This window comes from Limulus polyphemus, unplaced genomic scaffold (assembly GCF_000517525.1).
Source record: "Limulus polyphemus unplaced genomic scaffold, Limulus_polyphemus-2.1.2 Scaffold32, whole genome shotgun sequence".
In the NCBI taxonomy this organism is placed as follows: Eukaryota; Metazoa; Arthropoda; class Merostomata; order Xiphosura; family Limulidae; genus Limulus; species Limulus polyphemus.
The window spans coordinates 94,990-103,843 of record NW_013665642.1 but is presented as its reverse complement, the minus strand read 5'-3'; the positions used below and the strand labels follow the sequence as shown (position 1 = coordinate 103,843).

Sequence of the window (8,854 nt, the reverse complement as noted above, 5' to 3'; positions counted from 1 at the left end):
CAAATGTGAAAGGGGTTGAAGAGGCCAGCGACATGTTTTTTGCTTCAAAGCGAAGTGATTTCTTTAACCAGGGCATTAACAACCTGATTGTAAGATGGAAAAGCATTATCGGTAACAATGGAGACTATTTCATTTAATAAATGCTTTGTTTTGATATCTAAGTTGTTCGGGTTTTTGCATCTAAAAAGAAAGACATTAATTTCCTGACGAACTAATACATTGAGTTCACATTTTCAGAACCACGATATCTATTACCAGCATGCGTTTTGTTTTTTTTTGGGGGGGGGGGATTCGTTTCTGCTTTTTACGATCTTAGCGACTCAAAAAAACAAAAAACATGAGAAATAAAAAAAAATAGCTAACTCTTTTAAAAGCTTTTAATTCTCAAAAGTCGAATACTGAAACAAAATTTGAAGTGTGTTAATATTATTTAATGAATTTTTATGTATTAAAACGAGGGGGCGCAGTGTGAAAGATCTAGCGCTTTCGAGGTAATGAACGTTAAACTGAGACTAAGTCAATATGGAGCTTCAGCAGAAACCAGCCTCTTTTGTGCTGAATACATTAGAAAGTTACATACACATAAAAACTTCCGAGAGCAGATATGGCCTTCAATATAACGATAAACCACAGTGCATTAGTAAACAAATGGCACAATCTGGGCTTGGTATCTTCAGAAGCTAACGTGTCCTGTGCTGGCATATGACAGTTCAGTCTGTGGCTCTTATCTGGTTTGGTTTGTTATGAACTTCGCGCAAAGCTACACGCGCTAGTCGTCCCTAATTTAGCAGTGTAAGACTAGAGGGAAGGCAGCTAGTCATCACCACTCACCGCCAACTCTTGCGTTACTCTTTTACCAACTAATAATGGGATTGAACGTCACATTATAACGCCCTCACGGCTGAAAGGGCGAGCATGTTTGGTGGGACGGGGGATTCGAACCAGCGACCCGCAGATTGAGAGTCGAGCGCCCTAACCACCTGGCCATGCCGGGCCTCTTTTTTATATTGCAAAGCCACATCGGGCTAACTTCTTTGTTCACCGAGGGGAATCGAACCTCTGATTTTAGCATTGTAAGTCCCTAGACTTACCGCTGTCCCACCAGGGGACTTTAATTAAAGTATAAAAATAATATTTTAGCCATACTTTATAACAAAGATTAGGGATTGGCCTTCCTCGGACCAAGTACTTGTGTTTACGCTTTCATTTTCGTCGTAAAATCAACATGTTCTCGTTTTGGAGGGAGTACAACCGAGGAGTCAAGTGAAGTAAATAGTGAGGGAATTTCAAGTTTTATTTGGATTTTCCTAATAAGATTTAGAATTTGTTTCGACTTACAGGGGGGTGGGGGGTGGGAAGGCACACTGCCTGATAAGCTGTCAGTTATCCCTTGCCACCACAATACATAGTCATTTGCCCTTAGTGTTGTATTGTATTGTTTTCTATTTTATTTTGTGTGTTTCTTATTGAATATTTGTTATCTGGATTTTAAGTCTTTTCCTTGTGCGACCTAACAACAGTTGCTAAACAAAGGGGGATATATCTCAACATTCGAGACTCTAGAACCTCTCTTTAATGGGCCTATCGATTTACTCTGAGGTAAATCCGCTTGATATCACAATGATATACCTCCATACCACACGTGTGGTGTGATCTGATGATTCACATCTTACCTTTTTGGTTCTGACAGGACAGAACAAGTAAAGGAAAAAAAACCTGATTCACTTGACTCTTCTTGTGTTGCTCCAATAATGTAAGCTGCTGGAGGTGGCTTAATCATGAGGTGAATGTTCTTGTATCAGGGTATTGGTATTTTTTTGAGTCCTTAAGGATGAACTTCCAACCCTACCGATCAAGAGCTCTTCCAGTGCCATGACAATAATGTAACACTCTACTGCACATGTACTAACTGAAGTTGGATCGCAGAATGACTGCAGTCATCTACCTGGCTAACACATTCAACAGCTACCAACTTTGATTGAGCGTATTTTGAATGAACTTGAACCTTGCATTCGCTACCTTAATCTTCTGCTGACGTCTGTGAACCATTTTAATAAACGGGTTACAATAGAACAAGACACCTTCCGGATTCTGCATCTTGCTTAGTCTATATTATCACGACTAAATGTCTCCTAATTTCTCCGAAAGGGGGCCAAAGACCGCCTGGAGTGGTCACCTGTTTTAGCTACTCGAACCACTATACAGTAATATGTTGTCTGTGTCAGCCAGTAGACACTAAAATGATGTCACATAAAGAACGCATAAAATTGCAATTTGTACTGTCGCGTTTGTTTGTTTGGAGTTAAGTACAAAGCTGCACATTAGGCTATCTGTGCTCTACCCACCACTGGGGAGGGGGGGGGGCGTACTGTCGTGATGACATCAGTAAAACGTGCGCATACCATCAATCAAGGTAAGAATTATGCACTTTGTAGGCCACAACACGACATGACATATGAACTTTAAAAGCGAAAAATAAAAATAATTGTTACTCTTAATTTTGGTTTTATTTGCTCTTGAAACAGAACACTTTTGGGGATCCTGAGAAAGTACATCTAGTTAGTATCAGCGTTATATTTTTTCTTAAATTCAAAAACAGTTAAGTTAGATAAACATCATCCCCGTTATAGTCACCCTGCATTGGTGATTATATCGGCATAAGATCAGTAATGATAGACAAGTTAATGAACTTATTTTCATCTCAACAATATAAATGCATGTTTTTTTTTCTCTCGGTTTAATTATACTGATAGCACAGACTCAGGGAAGATATACTTAATCTGTACTGATTGTGTAGTACCGGCTTTATAAGAAGATATCTTTTATCACAAAATATATGAGTGTAATTTATCTTTTGATGACGAAGAAATTATGACTTACAGTGAAAGGAAAGCATGTTCAGACTACAAGCACTTTTAAGTTCGCGTCCAACGTCTATACTGCTTTTTCTCTTTGTTCGAGTCTGCTCTCAGTACAATATCGTGATAACCAAACAGAAGCTCACACCTGATTCGTTGAGTCTAGCTACGTCACTGATTACAAGCAGTCACTTGTGAGTATATTAAACTATTCGTCAGATGGATTTTTAAGAAACGTGTGGAATAAGACTAAGAAAATTAAATAACTTTTGAGACATCCTCAAAGTTTAACTAAGGTATGTGCGTAAATGTCTAAATGAGATTAGTTTGAATGTGTTAAAATTTGTTATATCTAATGAAGTTACAAAGCCTTTTGTGATTTTGATAACAAAACACGAATCTCTACGGTAGTAGTAATTTTCATGAAGATAGCATATTAGGTTAGTGTAATAGGCTTAGGCTAATAATGTACGATAAAATAATTTTTTGGAATTGGGGAGTGGAATGTGTTATATGAAACTGTTGTGCATTAAATGTGTCAGTTTTGTTTTTGTGAATTAATTGTCTTGGACTAGTTCTTTTTAAGTTTTTCTTCTGATAAAATAACGAGGTACTTTTGATTTGCTATTAATGATTCCAAGACTGCATATATTTCTTCAAAATTAGTAATAATAATAATATATATATATATATAGCTCAGAGTTTTTTGTTTTTTTTAATTCTGTACACCACTACTTTGAAAAGCTGATATATAGAATTTTCACAAGAACTTCCGGAGTTGAAGCATTTATTCCCAAAACCCATTTTGGAGCATACTACTTTTCTTAAAAAAAATAAGAAAATGACCCACTCTTTGAAAACATTTAAACTATAAATTTGTTGAGCGCATGTGTGTTTTAGTTCTTTGAAAGTAACTGATCCTTTATGATGTTGCTATACAAAGTTGTAATAAACTCCTTGAGCTTGCTTATAATCGTTTAAGGCTATAGAGTTACACATAAAACAGTTTTTGCATAAGGTATTTTTTAAATATCTTCTAAGAAGATATTCCAGAATGTCTGAACCATTTTAGGAAAGTAACTTAAACTGGTTACAGTCGTTTTTGAACACAAAAACAGGGCAGGTGGCCGTTGGGTACTCGTTCTAAAAAAATATTATGTAAAAATAATTTATACTTTAAAAATGGGCCGGTCATGGACTAGTGTAGGCGTACTCTGACTATGAATCTGGGGGTTCATGGTTCGCGTCTCGTTCCAAAAAAATGCTCTCCGAAATTTGGGCGCCATGGGTATGTAGAAGTGGTCAACCCCCACTAATTGATCACATAAGAATAACCACGAGTTAGCGGTGGGGTGTTGTTTACGATCTATCATTCCTCTACTCTAACAGTTCAAAATTAGTTACAGCTATGCGCAGTTAGTTCTTTGTGTAGCCTTGCTCTAAAAATCATATTCTAATTGTATAAAAAAAAATCGGTAAATGGACAGGTATATAAAGTAAAATAAAAATAATTGTGGGCAAAATAGTGAAATATGTTAATGCGTTAGTTGTTTTGCACATTTTGAAATGTTGAAATATGTCAATGCACTAGTGGTTTTGCACATTTTGAAATGTTGAAATATGTTAATGCGTTAGTTGTTTTGCACATTTTGAAATGTTGAAATATGTTAATACGTTAGTGGTTTTGCACATTTTGAAATGTTGAAATATGTTAATGCGTTAGTGGTTTTGCACATTTTGAAATGTTGAAATATCTTAATGCGTTAGTGGTTTTGCACATTTTGAATTGTTGAAAAATGTTAATACGTTGGTGGTTTTGCACATTTTGAAATGTTGAAATATCTTAATGCGTTAGTGGTTTTGCACATTTTGAATTGTTGAAAAATGTAAGCACTTTTGAAAATTTTCAAAGCGATCCACATACATACATTTATATTTACATAGTATATGTGCGGATATTATTCTATAAAATTGTAAATGTTTGTTTAAATTTAGTTATTATGTTTATTTCTAAATGCCAAAAATGTACTAGATTCTATAACGGACAATCTAAACTTTCAAATAAGATTGAAAAATACAGGTAGACGACCGGGAGTGAAGGTGCAAGTGGTCCCGGGTTCACATACTTCATTTGGGATAATAGCCCCAAAATTGTTCGTCCTATGGCCCTGAGGCAAGGCCAAAGATGCGCCTTATTTGTGAGAGAGGAGGAATGTGGTGTCTTACTAGGTTAACCCGTTAGCTCAGGTTCTTAAGTTGGTTTACTACAGTGGTCAAATACGTACTTAATGAACAGTATAATAAAACCCAAGATATCTAGACTGAACAATACTGCTATTAAACAAATGTAAAATGGAATGTCTCTTCTGAATTTCCAAAAAAGCAACAATAAGTGCTTCTAGTACAGGACAAATACTTTCAGTCCTAGGAGCTATTATCCCAAATGAAGTATGTGAACCCGGGACCACTTGCACCTTCACCTCCAGTCGTCTACCTCTATTTTTCTATCTTATTTGAAAGTTTAGACAAGAGGTTGTATTTGATTGAAGTTTATTCTTACAGCTGTGTGGATTCTACTTCGCCGGGTACCTCTCTTTTTAAGGTAAATTTTACCTTTAGCACGTTGTAGTTTGTACCCTAGTTTTATTTATCTTTCTTTTTATGTGCAACGTTTTTTTTGCTTTTTTGTCTGAAGAATTATTTTAAAGGAGAGTGAACGCTGTTTTTACGTTCTGTTTTATTTGTATGTCAGAATCAACATAACTGTTGTGTAACCTAGATGTACGTACAGTGATACCAATGTTGTTATATTGCAAAAATATGCAAATATTATTTAGTTATGCCATCATAAATGATACAATAATGAAACCCTTGAAATGTCGAAGAGAAGTCAGTTAAACAGAGTATGTTTATATATTCCTGTATTTGTTTACATTGTATTAATTCTCAACGCGTTGTAAATCTAATTAGAATATTGAACGATACATTCTCTGTTACAAGCTAATGCCTGGCACAGCCACACTCATGCTTAGAAGATCAACACAAACACTCACATATGCATAATAAGTTATACAGAATGATAAGTATTGTGTTCACTGCTTTAAAGAAGACAAAAGCTTTCAAATAACGTGTGTCAATAAAGCAGCTTCTTTTTGATGCAGGTTAACATTTATTTCTTTATTTCTTTTCTTCGCCAAAACGTGAATTTCAGTGATGAAAATGTTATATAGAGGTCTGGTCTACTCTTTCATGCATTTTTTTCTTTTCTTTTTGGTAATTTGCTGATAAAATAGTCAAAAAGCTTTCAATAATTAGCATCAGCAAAGCAGCTTCTACTTAACCAACATTAACACATGTAACTTAATGGCAAGAACTTGTTTGTTTGATTTAAAGCAAAGCCACTTTGGACTACCTGCTGTGTCTACCGCGGGAAATCGAACCCTGGATATTAGCTACTACTTAATATAACTTAACACATGTAACTTACTGGTAAAATAGTCGAAAAGATTTCAATAACCAATATCATTTACTACAACATATATAGTAGCTGGATATTAGCTAATACTTGATATAACTTAACACATGTAACTTACTGGTAAAATAGTCGAAAAGATTTCAGTAACCGGTATCATTAAAGAAATTTATACTTGACAAGCTAATGTATCCGTCCTTTGTCCGGAGTATGAACTTACAAAAATGTGGGGGTGGATGCTATAATAAATAACACAAAACTCGTAATTTTCACACAATTTCTTTGCAACATAACATATTATTACAGTATTTATTATTACCTCATCAAAAGTTTTGTATAAGCTTTAAGAACTCAATACATATATATATACACACTTAAAACATGGTGTACACTGTGCGATGGTCAGGGTGACTTTGTAGGAAGATGTAGCGTACAAATTTGTAGCAGTATGGGTGCTTTCTGTTACCTGCTCTCAACATCCAACTCTTAATGTCTTTATGGGCCAAAGTTGAAACGTCACGGGTCAACGTAGGAAGTGAGTATAACTGAAGAAACGGTTCGTCATATCAGCTGTTGAAGTAGAAACTTCAGCTGATTTTATGTATTATTGCAATAGTGGCGGCCATTTTTTCATTGCATTACTACATAAAGAATGCTAGCGCACACTATGCTTATATATATATAAGACGTTTGTGTACTCTCCCCTACAGTATGTGTATATTGTGTTAGAGAAAGTTTAATAAACATTTTTATTAGGGACGTAGCACCATTAACATGTCCCTTGTTCCAAGCTATACTCCCACAAAGTTAGGTTGAGATTGGTTCAGTAACCTAGGAGTAGTTAGATAACGGACAAACAGACATACACACAGGTTTTTTTTTTTAGTTTTATATGGATATACCGGCTTTACATTCATCTTCCCAAGTTTTAGCTATTTAGTAATGATAATGTTTTTATATTTTAAAAGTGAAAGACTTAATACTTAATATATTTTCTTCACTTGTTATGAGGTAACTCAACAATAAGCAGTATAAAATTTGGGAAAATATGATTATTGTTTGTTCATTCAATACCATTTAAAATTATCTATTTCACCACATAACTAAGTTTATTTTCCGTTAAAACCAACACATTTACAGACTGTATGAAGAGTTAATCTCTTTTATGAGAATAATGTCACAATTCCTATACTGACTATGGAATTACCTCCTCCATTGTCGACCCTATTCAACCTGACGGCCATGATCATTGCCTGATACCGCAATTTTCACCATAGCAACAAACTAGGATATATTACTAATCGCTTTCTGGGTGAGGGAGAGAATTCCTAGACAACCAGTTTGCGAATTCTGGCAATGATAGTATAAGTCCTGTGCATATTGAGATGCTGTTTAGGTGATTTTATACTATCGTGTAAATTGTAATGATCTTCTTTTGCCAATGCTATTTACTACATCCTATATGGTCGTCGTAGTAAACTGGTAATTTAGTATGCCCCAAACTTTGCTATTACACCCTATTTGTCGCGACATTTCATTGTTGAATAGTCGGGAATTCGCTGAGAATACATATGTATATAAGTGTTAAAAATGGCACCACTGCTCATAACTGTGGCGTTACAGTGTATATAAATCGTTCTTTATATATACATATTATTTATAATATTTGAACGTGTGATATCTGGTGATATATTAAAAGCTGGAGATGTTTAGGTATAACTATTTCTATATTACGTAGAAATCAAAATAAAGAATCCAGTTTCTTAAACATAAAAGGATTCATAGATTTTAGAGAGTTTGTTTGTTTCAAAATTTAATGCACAGCTATTTAAAGGTATCTGCAAATAGATATTCATAATTCTGAGCAGAGGGAAAGCATCTATTCAGTAGCACCCACCGCCAACTCTGACTACTCTTATCTATCCAAAGTGTGGTGCGCGTTTTGCTGCAATGGGACGCGAACAATGAAATTTTGAGCACGCTAACTACATTGGTATGCCCAGCACTGAATTCTGAAGTCATGCTGACTTTAAGATCAGGAGACAGATATAGAACAAAGTAATTATGAGAGTTTCTTTGCTGTTAAGCGCAAAGTTACACGATGGTCTATCCCCACCATGGGTATCGAAACTCGGTTTTTAGCAGTATAAGCCTTCAGACGTACCACTGAGCCACTGGTAGGCAGTTTTTTATGAAATCCTTATGAGAAGACGGTTCAGAAGATACTGGATGAATATACTTGTCTAGATTTTTCTTCTGGCTACATTTCATTTTTTGCCTCTTCGTTAATTTTTCTCAATGTATATTGTTAGCTTCTAACGAAAACTTTGGTTAGTTATTTAAAACTTCGAAGTTTGATTATATATATGAAGTAGAAAGGGATTTTAGTGCATTCACCAATTCATCACACTCTTCGAAATCATTTTAAAAGAATCAAGACGCCCCCCCCCCCGGGGCCCAGCGGGATGTCTACGGGCTTACAACCCTAAAAACCCGGTTTCGATACCCCGTGGGGGCAGGACGC

General features: G+C 35.3%; 1 protein-coding gene across 1 annotated transcript in view; it reads left to right on the top strand.

Annotated features, from left to right (window-relative positions):
• The first annotated feature begins 3,066 nt into the window (after nt 1–3,066).
• LOC106460032 (phospholipid scramblase 2-like) overlaps nt 3,067–8,854 on the top strand; it is a 32,384-nt gene continuing 26,596 nt past the window's right edge. The window contains exon 1 of the mRNA XM_022386997.1: nt 3,067–3,154. The gene's annotated coding sequence lies outside the window, so the exon portion shown is untranslated. The remainder of the gene's footprint in view (nt 3,155–8,854) is intronic.